This window comes from Hippopotamus amphibius, chromosome 1 (assembly GCF_030028045.1).
Source record: "Hippopotamus amphibius kiboko isolate mHipAmp2 chromosome 1, mHipAmp2.hap2, whole genome shotgun sequence".
Taxonomy (NCBI): Eukaryota; Metazoa; Chordata; class Mammalia; order Artiodactyla; family Hippopotamidae; genus Hippopotamus; species Hippopotamus amphibius.
Window position 1 is genome coordinate 63,806,134 of NC_080186.1, and position 22,042 is coordinate 63,828,175.

The 22,042-nt window shown below is 35.5% G+C and overlaps 1 long non-coding RNA gene across 3 annotated transcripts in view; it reads left to right on the top strand.

The window, feature by feature from the left end:
• Window positions 1-653: 653 nt before the first annotated feature.
• LOC130840067 (uncharacterized) overlaps window positions 654-22,042 on the top strand; it is a 39,576-nt gene continuing 18,187 nt past the window's right edge. Inside the window, exons 1-3 of one of the 3 annotated variants that reach the window (XR_009049960.1) lie at window positions 654-866; window positions 5,000-5,124; window positions 10,664-10,714. This is a non-coding gene — a long non-coding RNA (uncharacterized LOC130840067). Of the gene's footprint in view, window positions 867-4,999; window positions 5,125-5,400; window positions 5,837-10,663; window positions 10,715-22,042 lie in introns of those variants that run through there. The other 2 variants (XR_009049959.1, XR_009049961.1) reach the window with 2 other exon arrangements.

Here is a 22,042-nt window from a genome sequence, read left to right on the forward strand (position 1 = left end):
ATAAAAAAGTCAGAGAGCTTGCTCTAGAGTAAATGCCAAATGAATTTCAGGAGCTTTTGCATGCTAGGATACTTCAAGAGACATTCCTTGTAGGGAAATGATAACCATGGCTGAGAGGAAAAACACGGATGCGACAAGATGATGTGCATGTCCAAGACTGGGACTGAGACTGAGATCATGCCTTTCTATTTCTTAGTGAGGAAGTACTGGAAGTTAAAGAACTTTATAATATCATGCTTATTACAAAAGAATGATAATTGTATATGTATGCATATACTTATATGTATATCCCTAAATTAATTCCTTGGTAGAACATATATAGGCTTCACCCAAATTGTTGAGTTAATCAAGAACAAAAACTCTAGTTGCCAAAGTCCCAAGGTGTAGAACACTAATTTAGGTGCCAAGTAGAAACACCTGAAATGTGGGTGTGCCAAACTAAGCATTCCATTGTATTTTTGGCAGCTGGCAAAGACTGGCCTCAACTGAATCTGCTGTACACTCTGCAACCCACATAAGCACTACATGCCTTTCATCTGAATGGGGTTAGTCTCTGATTGGCATATTGCCAAGTAACCCAATTTTAGAATAGTACAAATTTTAATTATATGTTTCATTTAACTGACACCTGTCCTTGGAGGCTGTCATTAAAATGTTACAGGGTATGACGTGGGAACTATTATTACCTATGATTTATAGACAGGCAAAAATAAATAAGAGAAAGAGAGAAAGAAAGGCTGAGAGCTTTAGAGGAATGATAGATTTGGAAGACTAGAGACTACACTGGCGAAAGAGAGCACTATATCGCTTACCTGGAAAATTTATAGAAAAAGAAAACCCAGATCATTGAATTTCTGCTGTGTTAGGTATGATTTTACTAAGAATCCACCTCATCCATCATTTCCTGTTGTGGGTATAGTATACCATTCTTTTCCTGAGTAAAGTGGGAAAAAAATGCCTCCTAAGTAAAATGCTTGGCCTTGAGAAGGCACCAGTTTTAAAAATAAGTTCTTTCAGTTTGAAAATCTCATACTGTTTGTCTTCTACATTTAGTCTGCTCAAGAGGAAAGGTGTGATGAGGCAAGGGGTTCAGGTATAGATGAAACAGGATAGATAATGGGTTGATAATCAGTAGATTTGGATCGTGTGTACATGGGGGTTTGTTACACTGTTTATTTTAGTGTAAATTCAGAATTTTCCATAAAAAGAAGTTAAAAGAAATTCAATTTAGAGAAGCATTTAGATACTTGTATGAATTTATTTGGGCAAGTTAATTCTTTTTATAATGCAAAATTTGGCCATAAACAGGAGAATGGAACATCTTATATTAATTACATTATATTACTATACTTATGTTAATGATCCCACTGTAACTATATTAAGTTCTCCTAAAAATGGAAAACCAAAAAATCTGTATTTATTTTTCTGGTCTCTGCATTCACAAGCAGTCTTTTTATAACAGCCCTAGGTTTCTATATTGAACGCCAAATATGCTTCCCGTTTAGATCAAATTTAGATTTAACTAAAATAATTAGCCCTCCATTCTAATTCTAATGGAAATGTAAGACTCTTCACTATTCAGTGATAGTAGCACTATTAGATACTGCTGCTAGCAGTGATTTATATGAAATAATTAGCAGACTGTTTCTGTTGTAGATACATGCAGAATTTGTCCTAAACCAAAGGCAAAACAACAATAAAGACTACTGCCTTTTAACCTTTCCTTGAATTTAAATAAAAAATGTGTACTGGAACTGCACATTAATAAAGCCTGTTAAGCTTGGAAGAATATTTTACATTCATCTGTAGTTCATCAGACAGGTTCATGACCTCAATAGAATTGCTCTAGCTCCTGCAGTTCTTAAGGTGGCATGGGGGAGGACACAAAATATTATTTTATGATTAGAAAATTTTACTAGAATTGACAGAAACAAGGAAACAGACTCTGATATTGAGTATATGCTCTGAAATTAGCACATATGAAGCTGAATATATTGAATGAATTGACTTTTATTTCTCCAGGTACCTTAAAAGGAAGTAACTGAAGAGAGCTAAATATAACAGGGTGGTTTTATCCTTAATGTAGGGAATTTAAGGGTCAGCCTCTATTTTGTGTCTGGAGGTACACACAAAAGGGGCCCACAGCCTTGTTTCACAATTTTCTTAGTTATATGGTAATGAAAAAAAATATACAATGATTTTAATTTAAAATATTTTTTCTCACAAAATGCTGTTTTGGAAGTATCCTAGTGTTCATTTTCTTATCCAACCTTTCCTCAAATTTCCTGTTGAATGACACTGTATGGGAGTCATTACCATTCAGGGTTTCACTGCTAGCAGAGGTCCCACTAAGGTGGTGAAGTAAGTTCAGCTGCATCTCCGTCACTCGGCCTGAGAAAATTCCATCCACAGAGCTGATTCATGCTGCTTCTTTGGGTCTGCTACTGGCAGCACAATAAGGGATGAATGAAATAAGCACTCAGCAGCTGAATGCCCTTAAAGACCACTTGGGAACTTTATTTAGTGCCAAATAAAGTGACCTGCCAGTGTCAGCTGTGGGAAGCATATTGTACTAGGCTCTGCAGTCTGTCCTGGTTGCCTATTCATTTCTGAGGAAATTTTCAGGTATTGAATTTTAATCCATGATGCCCAATTATAATTTGGGACCCTTTTACATTAGAGACTGGGCTTCACCCCATTTGGCAATTAAGTCAGAGCTGCCTAAAACATGATTTCAATTTCCGGAAAGCAGGTGCTTCCTTTGGTAAGTCACCAATCTCTGATTTTCCCTCCTTCTTTGGCTTAAACCATTTTCATTTTCATTTCCATACCTCCCCCTTGCCCCATCCCACTTCTATAAGTATTCACTGCATGCTAGATGATTTTCCTACTTAAGCCTTTATAAGGCTTCTTTTAAAAGTGCTTATAATTTAAAACAAAATCATTCGATAGGTATATGTTCGAGCTCCTCTTTGTAATAACTTATTACATTGCTGTTTAAAGTAATCTGAATAAAGGCTTGTTTACAACATTATCTAACACTTGCAATTATGAAGTGAGACTCCCCAGAAATAATTATTGTCTGCATTAACTTTTTTTCCTATTTTCACCAATTCAATTGAAGACTTCTCTAACAATTAAAAAACGATTGCTATTTGAATTTCTTTAAGGCTATGTGTCTTCTCCAAATAGTACTTTGTTGTTTAAAATGAGTATTTGAGAAGGCACCTTATAATTTGTAAAAGCCAAATATAAGGTACCTGATTTGGAGATGAATATTGTATAAGTCAAATCCTCCCTAAAAAGAAGTTCCCCTGCATACACATGCACTAAGATGGTGTGGTCTTATCTTCCAAAAGTGCATTGTACAAGATTGAGCCATTACCAGTAGAACCAATAGGAGGAGATTGGGAAAAGAAATGTCAGTTTGTGCTGATGATGACAGCTTCTTCATCCCTTCCATTGCTATGAATGAGCTGCTTACTTCACTTTTGCCATTCCCACACATGAATTATAAAATACTGCTGAAATACTGTTGCTATGGTGGTCACCAGTAGGGTTAAATTTAAACCTTTGATCATAGACAGATCTAAGTCATTGGAAAGGGAAGTAGGTACAGGTAAAAGGGAGAGAAAGCAAAAATCATACAAACAAAAAAACAGAGTAGGAAAGGAAAAAAAGGAGTTAGGAAGAAATCAAAAGAGAGAAAGTGTTGGAGGAATGGAAAGAAAAAGGGGTGCTTAAATTGGGGACACAATTGAGTGCTACCATCATTTGGCTTAATCCGTTCAGCCTTTTGCTATTCTCTGCAGGCTGAGACAACAGATGCCTCTGTTACCTAGCTAGACTCCCTGGATACTGTTGCACAATCAGCAAGGATTAGCAAAACCCGATCATCTTTAATGGGACCATGGGCAAATGTTTATTTTAAAAAGAGCAAAGCAACCAAATTCTGGATTTGAAGGATGGAGAATTGGCGAGCTTTGCAAAAACACTGTTGCCTAACAAAAATTACTTAATATTTCATTTAAAGAATTAGCTCTCCTAGAATATAATTCATATGATTTGATTAAAATGTGTAAAATTGTGGTAGTGTGTCTCAAAATATGTTCTGAGAAACATCCATGTCCTGTTTGCTCATCAAATACATTTCAAGACATTACATCATATTTGCTCTCTGGGAGCGTTGCAATGCTTATTACTATATTATAGGTACTGAGAAGTCCTGCAACAAAAAAAAGAAGCTGTTTATGTTGAACTCAGCATTTTACAAAAAATTTGTTTATGAAACTTCTTCCCTTACAACACCATTATAATTTGCGTTTTCTGGTACACAGTTATAAAGCAGTGTATTCCAGTATTAGTATTTATGATTTTGTTGTTGTTGCTTTTGAAAAGTGGAAATAGCTGAAATGCAGAGTAGATATTGTCTTTGGGGCCAGAATATTAAAGTCTACTACATCTGATTAATGTGCAGTTTGTTAAGTTGGATATGAAGCTTATACCTTATGACACTGTTCATTTTTATCATGCCTGTTTATTTTTTTGCACCCCCCCCATCAGCCTCTAAGTATAGATTAAGGGCAGGGTCAATGTTTTGTTTTTCATTGTAACTCTGAGAACTTGCATAGTGCTTAGCATGTTGTAAGCACTCAATAAATATTTGTTTGAATGAATGAATGAATGAACACTAGTAGATATCTTTTTAAGACATAAACACATTATAATGGGGGTTTCAAAAAAATAATTTTTGGCCTCAAAGTAAGAATAACAGAAATGAAGGCGAGAAAGATTAAATTGAACCAGTCTTTAATAACTTTGTCAGAGACCAATAAATTCCTCACCAATTACTCTGTTGTCTGATGCTTCATTGCTCCTGTTTTCTGCTATATTTGAAGTCAATGTTCATTCTATTCTATAATTTTCCAATTTGTTTTTGTCTTTATATCTTGAGTTATCTTCCAACAGCTATTTCTTACATGCCCTTTATTTTTTGTAGAATGGCTTCTTAAAAGCAAAACTAACAGTGAACTTCATATATCACAATATGCTCTGACAAACTTATTGAAGAGACAAGAAAAGGCAGTGAAGGCCTGGGGGTGAGAAGAGTGTGATACAGAAGAGGTAAGATGTTTAATTCATTCAACAAATATTTATTGAATACCTATTCTATGCTGGCCACAGTGTATAAAGTCTAGACGATTCAAGGTCAGCTGAAAATATGAAATATTCATTAGACAGATATCAACAGAATTAAGAATTATCAAAATTTCATCCCCCCAAATCAGTTTATACTCTAGAATGACTTGATATTTTTAGAACAATGATTTGATGGGTAAATTGTTTGTCTTATCTATTATGCTCTGTTTTTACCAAGGTTCATCTTTTCTTTCTTGACAGTGCTGCCAACTTTCCCAAAATTGTACAATATTTTATGGGCCAGGACAAAACCACTCAATATGATTCTGTCACATAAAATTTAAAGTAATTTTAGTTCCCTTATATCAAAGTAATAACTGTTCAAAAGTCCACCCAAGGAATGGTTTTGACTGAGGGTTGATAAACTATGCCCTGTGGGCCAAATCTGATCTATCACATGTTTTTTTTTTTTTTTTAAAACACATGTTTTTGTAGACAAAGTTTTATTGTAAGACAGATACGCATATTCACTTACATATTGTCTGTGACTGCTTTCACGCTCCAAAAGCAAAGTTGAATAGTTGCAACAGGGACTGCATGGCTTGCAAAGCTGAAAATATATTTACTACCTGGCCCTTTGTAGAAGTAGCATAGATAAACTTTGGTACTATGGATTAGAGTAAAATGATAATTTGGGTGAGAGAAAAATGATGGATTAGTGAAAAACCATTTAGCATCTCCTTTTGGATATAATTTTGTTGCAATATAATATAAGCATTATTCTGGAAATTCTTATCCAATAAAAACAGTATCTTTTCATTAAAGATATAAATCAATAGCAGTAGGTATTCTGTTTCAGTGCTGTTCTTTTGTTCAGCATCTATAAGGATAGACATGAAAATCTGGAATGCCTAAGTTTTGTAGTAATACACTGTATCCTAGGAATACAGAGCTTGTCTTGGGAGATAGTGTACTTTAGCAGATATCATAGGCAGACTCCAAGATGGTCTATGTCCTGATATCCACTTCCTTGTGTAATTCCATCCTGTGCAGAATAGGGCTGACTTGTGTAATCAATAGGATATTACAGAAATTATGGAGTGTGACTTCTGAGTCTAGGCCACATGAGATATTGTGATTTCTGTATTATTTTGAAAGAATCAGGGTTTCCCAGGTGGTGCAGTGGTTAAGAATCCACCTGCCAATGCAGGGGACACAGGTTCAATCCCTGGTCCAGGAAGATTTCACATGCTGAGGAGCAAACTAAGCCCGTGCGCCACAACCACTGAGCCTGCACACTAGAGCCCGCAAGCCACAACTATCAAGCCCATGTGCCACAACTACTGAAGCCTGTGCACCTAGAGCCTGTGCTCTGCAACAAGAGGAGCCATTGCAATGAGAAGCCCACGCACCGCAATGAAGAGTAGCCTCCACTTGCCACAAGTAGAGAAAGCCCAAGCAGCAAATAAATAAACAAATAAATAAAATCAATAAAAAATTTTAAAAAATTATTTTAAAAAATTATTAAAAAAGGAAAGAAAGAAAGAATTGGCTACTATATCAAGAGAATACTCAAAGAGCTCTTTGGAGAGGTCCAAGGGGCAAGGAACTGAGCCATCTGCCAACAGTGGAAGAGGAACTGAGGCATCCCACTAACACTTATATGAGTGAGCTATCTTAGAAGCATACCCTCAATCCCCAGTCAAGCCTTGAGAAGACTGCAGCTCTTGCTGACATCCTGACTAAGAGACCTCCTAAGAGACATGGATCCAGAATCACCGGGCCAAGTCACTTTTGAATTTCTGACCCTCAGAACCTAAGAGATAACAAATGTTTACTGTTTTAAGCCACTAATTTTAGGGTTATTTGTTATGTAACAACAAATAATTAATCTAGAGTACGAGATCTGATGTCATATACCTTGTGTTTAAACTTGTATCTACCACTTGCTAGATGTGTGACCTTGGAGAGATTACTTAACTATGTTATTAATTTTCTCATCTGCAAAAATGGGGTTATAATTGCTCGAGTTTCAAAGAACTGTTGTGAGGAATTCAATGATATAATGAATGAAGACTTCCTGGAATGTAGTAATTGCTAAGTAAAGGTTAACAACTATTTGCTTTTAATTATTATGAGAACTAACTCCAAATATCTACCTAAGAATTATTTCAAGCCTCCTTTTTTTTTTGCACAACTAAGTGCATACATAGAAGACTGAAAAAAAAAACACCCCAAAACAAAAAACCAAAAAAACCCCCCAAATACCTTTTATCCCATATCCTAGTGTTTATATAATTTAGAACACCTAAAGTAAATGTTGTAGAGCAGTATAGCAAGCAAATAAGAGAAGGGGCTATTGTTAAGACACCTGAAAACAAAATATACATCACTATTGCATAATATTACATACAAACAGTAGAGGATGAAGAACAGGCTGCTACCCCAAAACGTGAATAAAACTATATAGTCTAACACCAGCCACACATTTTAAAAAACAAAATGACAAATGCAATTTTTGGTCTAATTTGCTAAAGCCTAAATCATACATATCGTTTTTTGGTAAAAGTAAAAGATAAATAGCAAAATAATACTATCCTTTGCAGATTGTTTTAGTTATCTAACCCTTCTTTAATTCAAGGGATTATTGAACAAAACCAATGTTCATTCAAAAACACTTACGAAATCTGTTGTGGATTATCAATATCATCGGTTAAACCTGTTTCAAATTTATTGCTTTCATTCAGGTTAAATAATAAAAGGGACCATTTGTCCCACCACATGTATATACATGAATTTAGCTTTCATCGTTCTCTACAAGTTTAATCCAGTGATTTATGTTTTTTAACGCATATTCAGGGAATCTGTTGAAGAAACTCATCCAGACAGACAGAAGAGCTAGATGGGATTAATAGGATGTGTGCAGGATTTAAAGCTGGTTGATTCAGTTCAGAGAAAGTTAAAAACAGAAAATCGAGCATAACACTGTAACCCTCCTTGAGGTTCTAATCATTTTAATGACTTTAGCAAAAGAGAACAGGCTAAGGTCAAGAAAGTTCAGAGACAATGATCCCTGTTTCTAGAAATACATTACATGGAAGAAAAGCCATTGCTTCAACTTTTCTTTGTTAACAATGGGAAACACTACCATATTTTTCTTAGAGAAAAATCTGCCTTCTAAGTCACCATATTAATGGATAAATTTGAAGTTTCAGAATTCTTGATTTTCTTTGTGAAGCCTTGTATTTTACTTAACACCACAACCAGCAGCAAAAACTAGGAAGAAATTAAGCAGGCTGACTTTTTTTCTTCTTCAATGTTTTACAGCAAGGCAGTATATTACTTTGAGATCCTCAGATAGCAAATTCTCAGATACAAAAAAATACTATGATATCTCTTATTATTGATGACTTTGAACATTTAAACATATCCAGTTGAAGTCTCGCAAGAAAAAAATATTGGAATATGGAGAGGAAACAAATCTTTTTTTCCAGCAGATGAAGCCCATTCCACCCTATCAGGTATTTTGTTTCAATGACATTCTAATCTTTACACACGTTAAGAACTTCTTTTCATAATATTGTTTTGCTTAGTGTAAAGAGCATTCTAACAAATACGCTCTTTTCCATATAACTTCTTTCCAAACACAGAGGACAAATGGAGACTTGATAAGCATATTTTAGTGCTTCATTGAACTTAATATGTAATTCTAAGTATATTCAACCCTCATTTTGTTATAACTTCCATAATTTAATGGAACACTTTGGGCCATGAAGTATTTTGTGTTTATTTACTTTAAAAGAAGAAGAGGAATGCTATCTAATTGTCAGCATTTTGGAAAGAATATCAAGTGCTGTACATGTTTTCCTGATTATACTGGTGACATAGACCAGACATAGGGACATGACAAATGGGAGGTAGAATTCAGTGCTGTCCAGTAGAAGTTTGTGTGATGATAGGAAATGTATTATACCTGTGAAGTCCACAGTACAGCTACATATGGCTATATATGGCTAATGAACACTTGAAATGTAGTTAGTGCAACTGAAGTACTGAATTTTTAATTTTACTTATTTTAATTTGTTTACATTTAAATAACCACATGTTGCTAGGGCTACCATATTAACAGTGCAGAACTAGATAGTTTATGACCAGATTTTAAAAAAAGAACAGCTAGTTCTACAACAACTGATTACCCTAATTTTTAGCTCCTGACACTCTTATTCCCACATTGATAATATCTAAAATGATCAAACTTTGGGTTATTTTTAAATGCTTAAATTTCCTAAGGAATGTCTGCCCTTTGAAGTATTTTGCATATACAGACACAATGAGATTTATTTAACCATTTTTTGAATAAAGTTGAGCTGCTCAGATGAAATTTAAATTTAGTTGTTTCAAATTTATGATTTAATATAACTAAATTTCTTCTTTGTTTCAACACCATGAATAGTTTGAAATTTCTTCAAACAAGTATCAAGAATTATTTTTAGAATAAAATGCTATCAGATCATAATTTCCTACTTACATGAAAAAGTAAACTATTTGTTTCCTGCAAAATATATCTGCAGATACCTAATATCATATTATTTTAAATGTTGCTTATATGGAGGGGACTTGAGGGAGGGTGGGGGGGGAGTCGAGGGAGGGAGGGAATACGGGGATATGTGTATAAAAACAGATGATTGAACTTGGTGTACCCCCCAAAAAATAATACATAAATAAATAAAATTAAAAAAAATAATAAATGTTGCTTACATGATGACTTGAGTTCAAGTAAAAGGGCATAACAAATATATAAATTTTTCAGTAGACTCCTGCATTTTCATAAGTGGCTGGGGTTTGACTTATTATATTAATATACATTTTATCTTTATTAGTCCAGTTGTGAAATTCTTAAATCATCATTTTATCATTTTTTAAGCTCTACCATGAGTATTGTAAGATTATGGGTAAGCCACTCGGATTTGGGTTTTTTATTTGCTTGATTCCACTTAAATGGGTAATGCCATTATTATCTGCTGGTAAGTTATGTTATTTTATTTTATTTATTTTTTGTTGTTGTTTGTCTTACTCTAATCATACCAATTATAAGAGAACATTAAAAGCAATATTTTCTTTTCTTTTTAATTAATTTTTATTGGAATATAATTGCTTTACAGTGTTGTGTTAGCTTCTACTGCACGGCAAAATTAATCATCTGTGGTGTCCTAAATGGGAGGGAAATCGAAAAGGGAGGGGCATATGTATATGTATGGCTGGTAAGTTATTTTAAAACTATGTGATTGAACAAAACTAATTAGCATAACCTTATGACAAACAATATATATTTGTGGGGATAGGAATATTTTCAAAGTTCATGGAAACACCCTGGAATTCCTTTTCTTTTATAACTCTCTGTATGTAAAATTCCTGTTTTGTTTTGTTTTGTTTGAATTTATATATGCTACCATGTCCATGGAGCATGCAGTATTGCAGTACTCTAAACGCCTTATTTTTCTTTCTCAAATTTTGTTTTCCACAGATTAGCTCTAACCCTGCACCTTATAAAGAGCTGCAATATCTTAACTATTCCAGCCCCAAATCTATTCTGCACTGCCTGTCAATCACATCACCTTCCAAGGTACTTCACTGCACACAAATCAAGTTTGAGTCAAGTCTACTTCTAATCAATAGATCCTTATAGATTGCTTTAGTATACCTAAATCACTTCCCAGAAAATATCTCGCCATCTCATTTCTAATGGGAAAACATTAGATGAGATTTCAATCTGGGCCACTAAAGAAGAAAGGCTAATGTACTCTTCTGGTCCATGGGGGGCCTAAACTCCACGTACTTCTTACGTGAAATGGGAAAATGTTTTTTTTCTCAAGTCAAAGACACATACAATGGGACCATTTTAACTGGGGGCTGTGTGGAATGAAGGAAAACGGCTGAAGGAAGTGCACACTGCCAGATGGTTTCCACACTGTAGAGAGCTTATGGCTTTCAGTGTGAACAAGGCAAGCAAGTTCTGAAATCACAAGTGCCTCTAGAAAGAAAACTGCCTGGAAATCTCCCCCCAACCCCTTTAGTAAATCAACAGCAAATGTGGCTACTAATGGTACTCTGAATGCCATAAAAACACAGTCCATTTATTATCCATAATCCAAAGATATTTATTACTCTAATAAGATAGTTAAATAGTATGCTAAGCAGCTGTCCTTAACAATCTATCCTGTTCTGTAGCTAAAGGGAGTACTGACAAAATTTGAATTTATATGTCGCACTTTCAGTTAACAAAATACTCTCAATATAGGTCATCTTATTTAATCTCCCTAGTTGCCCTGTGAGAGTTAATGTGTCCTTGAAGCATAGTCAGGAAACTCAGGTGCTGATCAGTAAGGAAGTTGCCGTGTTCAAACAGCTGGCATCTCTGAGATCTATCTTTCAACACAGCCAGAAGATTCCAGAAGCTGCCTTCTTTCCACTATATAGAAAAAAGATTACTTAGGTCTACCATTTTATCAATACTTTTCTGATATTTTAAATGAAAACGTAATTCTGAAAAGCCATGAATTTTGTTCTAGGTGACTCCCAGGCAGAATTACACTTTCTCAGGCCATGCTGCCAGTTGGCATGCTACACTCTGCGTAATGTTAAACTCTGTCTGATTAGGATGGCTCTTGAAGGACATTCACCTCAGGGCTTTTGCTAGAACCAGATGCAGACTAGAGCCAACTAGGCTTTTAGTCCTCAATATCCTCTGAGAATACCTTCTTGTCTGTGATAGGTACCTTCTAAGATGGCTCCCAGTGACTCCCCTCCTCCCGGTATTCACGTACAGTCCCCTCCCCTGGAATATGGGATGAACCTAGGGACTTGTTTCTTGTGAATGAAATATGGCAGATGAGATGGTATGTCACGTCTGAGATCAGGTTACGAAAAGACTCTGGCTTCTGTCCTGCCCGCCCTCTGTTGCTCTGTTGCTTGTTTATCCTGATGGAAGCCCAGCTGACATTCTCTGGGCTGTCCTGTCAAGAGGCCCACGTGGTGAGGAACAGAGGAAAGCTCCGGCTAACAGCTGGTGAGGAACAGAGGCCTTTGGTCCAACAACCCAAGAGGAATTGAATCTTGTCGACAACCATCTGAGTGAGCTTTGGAGTGGGTCCTCTTCTAGTGTAACCTTGAGGTGACTGTGACTCTGGTGGTCACCCTGACTGCAGTCTTGTGATGACCTGATCCAGAGGACCCAGTTACGCTCTGCCCAAATTCCTGACCCATAGAAACTGTGAGGTAAAATATTCGTTGCCTTAAACTGCTAAATTTTGGGAGTAATTTGTTACACTGCTTTATATAACTAATACATTGACTTAGAATTTCTTTTTCCTACCTATATAAATGGACACAATGCCCTTCTCACATTCCAGAATTAATTCTGGAAAATGATTTGACATCAGTAACTGTGAAAACTGTACAGTGGATGAGCTCATTGCTTTGGAGTTAGAAACATCTGGGCTGTGTCTGGATTTGCCATTTACTAGCTCTAATACAATGGTGAAGTTATTTAATGTCTCTGATTCTCCCTTTATTCATCTGTGAAATGATATACATGACCTACCTCATAGATTTTTTTTTTAAAGTGAGATCATGAAAACAAAACAAAAATGTTTAGCATCTAGTAGGCACTCAGAAAGTGTTAGCTATTTTTATGACAATTACTCCTTAATTTGAATTTTATTCTATTAACTACATCTACCCATTTTGGTTTTGTATTCCTAACATTCTTATTCCTATGGAAAGAATTAGTAATCAATCACATTTTGTAAATATCAATGAACAAATATGAGCCATTCCTTTGGATAGGAGGAGCCTAGGGAACACACGAAGTGGGTGGGTGACTGCCTTATTTTGACATTGCTTACTGACAAGACATGGCCAAGTTATGTGGTGGTGAAAAATATACCTTAAATTCTGCTTTCTCTGTTATAACTGTGCATGTTTGGGTGTAATTGCAATATTTTTGCATATGCAAATACTTGTACAGGAAGAAGAAATTTAGTACTTATATATGATGTTCCTCTTTTGAGATTAAGCTTCTCATAGGCAAGATGGAGATTTATTAAATGAAATAGAGGGAATGTTAGCGTTAGAGTTAGGAGACTTGAATTTTATTTTCTCTTTCGGTTGTAGATTCCTCATTGGGAAAAAAAAGGGGGTTTTAGCTGTAAAATTCTGTTATAGTCTGTCTGCATTGTAAGTCACCCAAATATGTATAAAATAATGTCATCTATGCCATGTGTGTCACTAATATGACAAACAAAACAAGTCAATTGTATATTGACCATTCTTTGAGCTTCTCTTTTCTTTATCTCCTCTCTTTCTTCCTCTTTTAGATAATACTTTCCCCCCCAAAAAAAGGCTGGTAATTAACCTCAAATGATATTATTCTATTCCCTAAGTAATTAAAGAACTCCCATTAAAAATGGAAATGAGTGACCTGAATACAAGGAGTATGTCAAGAAAGAGCAATAAAAGCCATTCTAAAATATTTTGCAAGACACAAAAATAATCTAAGCGCATGATAATAATTGGTGTGTAATGTCTTAAAATAGAAGCCAAGTTACAATGATTTTCATTTGATGCTGCTCAAATCTTATGGGTGACATGAGCCCATTTCCTCTGTCACATTTCTGAAGAGATAATTGCAGGAAACACTATAAACAGTTTAACATTCACAGGTCATATTGAGAAATGTTTATAGATATTGACAGCTAAATACAACCTATCACAGCACCTGGCACAATGTGGCATCCACCTAACAATGAGTTCTGCTGATCAAAGGCAAAAAGTCAAGCTTTGCTTTGGTAATGAAGAAATATAGAAATATTCATTGAATGAGTGAATGAGGGAGTGAATTAAGGAATAAAATGCATTCCAGAATTACAGGTTTGTATGACATATAAATATTATTAATGAAAAAATTAATTTTTCTTTTATAATCAAGTTAGGAACTCCTTGTACTTAGAAATTAAATAACAATCAACCCAAATTAGGGAAAGCAATTCTCTAAAGACTTTACTAGGCAGACAGTAAATATAAAAAAAATCTCCTAATATTCACAGAATGTTATCAAATTTTTTTTAAAAACTGAAAAATTCAAGATGTTTACAAAAAAATTAGAATTAAATTTCCTAAAATCTTTTTTTTTTAAAGTGGAGGTTTTCCTCTACTTATTTATTTATTTATTTATTGGCTGTATTGGGTCTTCGTTGCTGCACACGGGCTTTCTCTAGCTGCAGTGAGTGGGGGCTACTCTTCTTTGCGGTGCACAGGCTCTTTGTTGCCGTGGCTTCTCTTATTGTGGAGCACGGGCTCTAGGCACATGGGCTTCATTAGTTGTGGTACATGGGCTGAGTAGTTGTGGCCTATGGGCTCTAAAGCACCAGCTCAATAGTTGTGGCTCACGGGCTTAGCTGCTCTGCGGCATACGGGATCTTTCTGGAGCAGGGCTCGAACCCATGTTCCCTGCATTGGCAGGTGGATTCTTAACGACTGTGTTACCTAGGAAGCCCTAAAATCTTAAATAACAGAAATATCTATTAGGAAATATCAGCAAATAAACCAAGTGTGTATATAAATTATATTTTCCAGCTGACAATGTATAATTTAATATTTAGGGCTAAGATGAAACCAATAAAATTTATTTATGTTGATTGGACATAAGAAAAATTTAAATGTAGATATAAATAAAACTTTGCATTAGGAAAAAAGGGTTAAGTTTTCAATATTTGTTAGTTACATTGAACATGTACATTAAATATATCAGTACATCAAACATACAGAATCTGGGCGTCATTTTTTCCTAGTCTGTAAATGAAAATGTGTGTGGGTGGAATAGATATAGTTATTTCTTATTTCCCCATTTTCTATTTATTATTTATTAAATTGTACTTTACAACTAATAATACATATTGATGATTGTGAATGTTGATTAGATTCCTTAGAAAGCCATTTATGCACTTGTTCTTGTACCTTAAAAATTATGATATTTAAATATTTTAGCTTCTTCAAGAAAGATTTGAATCAGGAGTGTTTTTATATAAGGAATGCAAACTTTTGTACTTTGTGATTTGCCCAGAAAGGCATAAAGTTTTTGCTGAATATAACAAAACAAAACAAAGTAAAATCTTGCTTTTCTAATCTCATTATGGTCTTTGCTCATATTAGAACTACGTCAGGATAAAGAATATTAATTGTTTCATGGAAATCCTATAACTACAGTAATATCCATGTAAAATGAAAATTTTATTGGATTTAAACATGAAATCCAATGTTTGTTAAAAAAAAACAATGGCAAGAGAGAAAGGATTAAAAAATGAGAAATTTTGCAACTAATATTTATTTAGCACCTATTATGGGTCAGATTCTGTTCCAGGTCCTTGGGTTATATTAATGGAAAAAATGAACAGAAATCTCTGCTCTCTTGAGGCTTACATTCTTGTGGGAGGAGGGGCACTTGGGTGAAGGGAGAGAGACAGTAAATAACAAACATAATAAGTAAACTATATAGTATGTTAGAAGGTGATATGTGCCAAAGATAAAAGCAAATGTAGAGCAAGGTAAGGGAAATTGAGAGTGTGCGGAGGCCGGTGAGGGAAGGGGTAATACAAGTGGTATTATACAGGACAGTAATGGTAAGTAAGTTCTACTGAAAAAATGACATTTGAGTAAACACTTGAAGAAACTAAGGAAATTATCCCAACAAATATCTGAAGAAAAAAGCACTTGAGGGACAGGAAATAAGTTCAATGAAAACCCTAAGGTAGGAGTGTGTCTGGTACAATCAAGGAACGTGAAGAAGATAAATGTGGCTGGAACAGAGGCAGCAAAGGGGAGAGAAGGGCGGTGGGTTGGAGGAGAATGTGCCTGGGAGTGGGATGGTGGTGCAGTTCATTTAGGGACTTGTAAACCATTGACTCTGACTCTGACTCCCGACTGACCAATCTTTTGTGCTTGCCAGCACCTCCTCCTCCTGCTGCTGCTTCTCCATTACCACCTTCATCGCCAAGGCATTCATTGAACACTTAATTTGAACAATAATAAGATTCTAAAGGTTTAGGAGTATATTTCCACAGTTTTCTTTTTCTCATCAATTCTGTTTAACCCAAAGATATGTGTTGAATTCCTAGTAAGTGCAAAACTGTGTATTAGGCATATTTAAAAAAAAAAAAGACTGTAGCAATCTACTGGACGCTTACTATAGAATATGATTCTCTAGACTGCTATTGAACAGGACACAATACTAAGTGTTTTATATATACTAACTCACTTAGTCCTCCCAGCAACCCTGTAAAATGGATGCTATTATTTTCCCATCTTAAAGATGAGGCAAATGATGCACAGAAAGGTTAAATAATTCATTCAAGATACACAGACAGCAATAGAACTAAAACTTGAGCTCAGTTATTTTTGACTCCAGAGTCTGTGTTCTTGACCATTCACAATAGTGTCTTCTATTGTTATAATCCTTTACAATACACATACTCTTTGAAATATTTTGTTTAGTCAGTTGTTCATTCACCAAGTATTTATTAACATCCTACTGTTTGCTCAGCCCTATTAGGCATTGTAGAGATAGGGCAGCGGCAAGCCTCACACTAGTGTGTTTGTGTGAATTACAAAAAGGTGTCTCTTCACCATGGCACTTGACTTTCTTCTGTCTAAAAAGTACCATAATATTCTGATCTTTTAAGAGAAAGATATTTAACTGCCATTGCTGGAAAATTGTCATAATAAATGCACAAAATTGTGTTTAAGTCCAAAGGTAGAATAAATACGAAAGCCAAAATATTAAAGGTTCTTATGATATAAATAATTCCCCTCGGATGTGATGCCTTTGTGAAATGCACAACCTGAAGTGCTGTACTTGACACCTCTATATGAGCCAAATGAAAGACAATAAAACATTGCTCCTAGAGATGAAAAATAAACCACTCATAGTAGGTCAGGAAACTCAATTCTTTTCTACGAGACGTTTTGGGGCTTTATTGATAGACTGTTTCAAAATCTCCTCATATGAACTCAGAAAACTCAGCAATGTTGAAAATTATTATTTGAACAGTAATAAAGACACTAAATTAGAGTATATTCCTGCCATTCTTTTGGGACTGTCTCTTATTTTTGCCAGTTCTGTTCAGTTAAAAAATACATGTTGAATTCTAAACAAGTACAAAACGGTGAGGTAGGCATATTTAAAAAACATGAGCCATAGCCTACTGGGCACGGACCACATACTGTGATGCACTTGAGCACTATTGAACTGTACATGATACCAATTATTCATAGTATTTATATCCTTCATGACTGACATTAATCAGTTACCTACTTAAGAGAGGTTTTTCTCTCATGAAGATCAGAGCATACCTATGTCATTAATTTTATATTAATTAGCACTTATCCTCAAGAGATTTTAAAGTATGACTGCTTATTAATTCCATCTTCATAAAAAAAATTAAAAAGAGCAAGTTCAGGTCTGCTAGTGGTGGGTCCAGTTTGAAATGCAGGAGTTTCTGACTCCAAAGTCCATCATGCTAAGTTGCCTCTCTGCCTACGGTGGGAGGATGACTAACCCCCCACACCCGTTGCAGGTTGATAGAAAAATTGCAGGTGAATACTATGGAAGTAAGAGAGAGCACATGGCAGAACGACAGCCTAGTGAGGATTCCACCCGTGCCAGATCCCAGCTTGCTTACACCTACCCAGACCAGGCACAACGCCTATTGTTTAGCAACCAACTCAAATGGCTGAACTCTGAACTATAATTTTAAAGGCATGAAATAGTCCCAGAATTTGCTGCAAGGTTCATTATATCACTTTTCTTCTCTGTCTATACTTGCTTTTAGGCTTAGATATAGTGCTTTTGAAAGGGTAATCTGAAGATATCAGGGGGTATGGAATAAGAATAACGAACACATATTGGTAGTTAACGAGGTGCCAGGTACTATTATAAGCACTTTATTATATTAACTCATTTAGGAAGTGAGAATCAGGCCTTTTTTTTTCCCCCCTAAGAACAAATTTTAAGAGCCTAGGCCAAACTTGGAAATATACTGGAGCTAGAAAGGTTGAGTAAGGGAATAAATATAAAGAATCTTTGCACCTCAAACTCTTCAATGTGGCAATGTGACCCTGAAGGCATCGTCAGCAAACCAGTGGGTGAGATGTTTCAGTCATAAGAATAAGTGAAACCATGCTTATGAAAGGTGTTATGACTTCATATAATTCCTTCATTCAAATGGTCATTTATTTTTTACTTGTTCATGTAGTCTATAAATGACTAATTTGAGAAATAATCTATTGAGGGTGTTATCACAAAGAAAGACTTTTTTGTAGCTGATGAAAATAATTTTTATTATTTCTTAGGTTTTTTTTTTAGTTCTTTTCCTTCTTAAAAAAAAACCCACTATGTCTGTGCTATTTTACCTACCTTTTGTAAGCCCTCAAGAACAAGAGCTAAGATTAATAACTCATTGACATTTTTAGTGTTTACCCTTCTAATCTGTACATGGAAGATTTCACTCATTTATTCCTTGATAGTTTTTTGAGCACCTACTATGTGCCACGCATTGGGTTAGGCAAGGAGGTATGATGGCACCTAACAGAGTCCCTACGGAAATTGTCTGTTATAGAGAAGCCAGACAACAAACAGGCAGTTTCATTAAGTATAAAGACCATAAAGGGCGATATAAGGGTGTTCACTAGAACAGAAGTACTGAACTCAATCCAAGGTGATCAGGAGGACTTCCCAGAGAAGGTGACAAATATTCTGAGATCATGAGGGAAGTAATAGCTTAGAGGAGAAAAGGTAGGACAGGTAAAGGGAACTATAGGAACCAAGGTCTTGAACCCAATAGCAAGAGCTCGGTCTGTTCTGGGCACTTTAAATATTCCTCATGTTTAGAAGGATAGTGAGGTCTTGACTGGTGAGACTAGAGAGGCAAGCAGGAGACAGCTCATAAAGGGAACTCTGCCAACATTTGTTTTTGATACTGATGAGGCGCTTGGTAAGTTCATGATTCCAGCTAGAATCCCTATAGGTGTGGCAGAAAAGGTGTCCACATAGACTAGTCATTATGGCAATCACTAACTGCCTCTCACAGAGGACAGAACAAAAGGCATCAGGGTGCTCTCATTGCAAGTTAATCCAGGCAGCAGTGTGAAATGGGTGAAGAATCCAGGAGTCCTCTGTGTCTGAATCTGTCTGCTATAAGTGTCAAATATTAGAAGAAAGGTGGAATGTGGTCAGTAGGGGGGTATTTTTCATATTTTCCAAACTTGTTTGCATATCATCTATGTGACATTTAGATAAATGTAACCCGAATTTTATAAACTACCTACCCACACCTAAGCAAAATAGCTTTTGTTCTATTTTCATTTTGCAAATTAAGCATCATCTGAAGGTACATATCCCATTTCAAGTAGCTTTTGCTTCTCTCAACCTTTCCTGGCTCTAAAAGCGTTTCTCCAATATGAGCTAAGTACTGAACTTTGAAGAAGAGTCCACTGTAATAACAGTAAAGTTTAATGATGCATAACTTTGAGAGACTGACAAATTTCCAGCCAAAGTATTGATTCTTACAGAATTTATGAAGCACATGCTGTATTCTGTGTCATTATGGTCCATTTTTGGCTGAAAGAATCATGTAAAATAGATTTTTAAATGAGTGGTAATAGCCAGACATAAAGAAGGTATTGATGTGTGTCATGAAGGGTGAAATAGCATGCCAGATTAAAGCATATAACAAATCAAAAATAACAGTACCCTCTACTACTACAAATATAAATTTGCTTTTCCTTTTAATCACCCCTCCTATTTACTACTTTGCACATTTACAATTTCCTTTCTCATAGACCTCTTCTGAAGAGCATTAAATATGTGTAAAATTTTTGCATAGTTGCATAGACTGCTTTGGGGGATGCCAAAAGTTCAGAAACCGGTTGCTTAAATTTGGCAAAGTAATTTGCTCTTACATGTAAATAATGCTAAAAGCTTATAATCTAATCTTTATTATAAATGACATATTTAGTGGATTAATATTTAAATATTTTAAAAACAATTTTAAAGTACTACTGGAATTTTTGTTGGTTTTTCAGAAGCATGAAAATGCATTCTTCCTTTATGACCTCCAGCTAAGCTCTCTCTTTTTTTTTTTCTGTCCCCAAATGATCTCATGGAAGACATCCTAACTTGTTTTGAAAAAGTATAGAGTCTGTGGCCATACCACTTTGAATGCTCCCGATCTTATCTGAAAAAGTATAGAATTTATTCCTCTAGCCCTCTGCTGCCTGTTTTTGCCCTGTTTATCTTAATGCCTGTTATGAATTAGTTTCTCAAAAAACAGTTGAAATATGTCTTTTTTTTCCCTCCAGTCGACATTTTGTTTTGACACACTGGGGAAAAAGTGGCTTTCAAAAATAGTAATTTAAACTTTGATTTTACGCTTCACTTTGGAATACATGTTTATTAAATGCGTATCTCACCCACAGAGTAATCAATACAGATTTTGTAGTACATTACAAGGAAACCATGTCTGAGATTATTAGAAAAATTAAGTGCCTTTAGTTTTGCTTACTTGAGCAATATGTGAAAACTAACAGTTTAAACCCTTTGAGGCATCTGACCAGACTTAGCCTTAGTCAGATCTCATGGTGTTGTGACTAGGCTTTGTTTCTTATTTCTTTTCCTCTTCTCCCCTTCCCTCCCTTCCTCTCTCCTCCCCTTTTCTTCCCTTCCCTTCCTTTCTCTTCTCTTTTCTCCTTTCTTTTTCTTTTACCTTATTTGGTTAGCATTTACCTAGTGAACATCAAATTACCTGAAATCCTAGTTTTAAAAACTAACATTTATAGAGAGATATCCCCATTGATAGAGGAGAAAGAGGGAAAAGGAAATTGAGTGACTGTGGCTTTCTCTGAAGAATAGTTCAGTGTTCCCATCACATCCCAGAAACTTTTTAGAGCTAGAAAGAGAGGTTACCTAGGTCTAACTGTGCTAGGGACCAATGAATCCCAGGCACAAATACATCTCTCCCACATCCAGAAACCCCAAGAGAATATGTTAAATCCTTTTTGACCAACTGCTTTTCAACAAATTAGGAGTTTATCAGCCTGACAACAAAAAAGAACTTAGCAGGAAGAAAAAGGCTGAGACTCTCAATAGACTCTTCTAGGGCCTGGTAGAGCCTGAAGAACCCTTCAAGGTCTTAGTTAACAGTGAACAGAGGAGTTTAAACTAGCGCATTCATCTATACCACCAACAACAGACATTGGTCTTTACGTTAAGATATTTCCCAGGCCAAATGCAGGCAAATTCAAATAAAATAGGCCAAATCCTGTATGGAAGATTATAACAAAAGATCAGGGAATGGGAAAGTGAATCCCCCCCTCCAGTGCAGTATCCCATGAGCAGTCCCATTTACACACTACAGTTCACCCGAGGGGGGTGGGGTGGGTTTCAATTCATGATGTCTATGTTCAGAGGTTTTTCAGCTTGAGATTTTTTTCCCTCTTCCCCCATGCTTTGCCCAGTACCCATAAGTTAAGAACAGTTTTTAATTCACTGATGTGTGAGCCACACTCAAAAACATTTGAAATGCAGAGGCCGTTATTCAGATCTGGACCTTCATTTCCCGATTTTTTTCATATCAGACCCAGCTTTCGTTAGATACTTTAGGCAGACTATACACATAGAATGTGCACATAAATGTGCATAATTGTAGCATTTGGTTGTGACAAACTAGTTTTACTAACACGGAGGATTTAATAGATGAAATGAGGAAATATGTCAATGTAATAGCATATTAGATTTTGCAAATGAGCTATTCCTAAGGCAACATGAATTGCTTTGCTTTTATATTTCCACAAT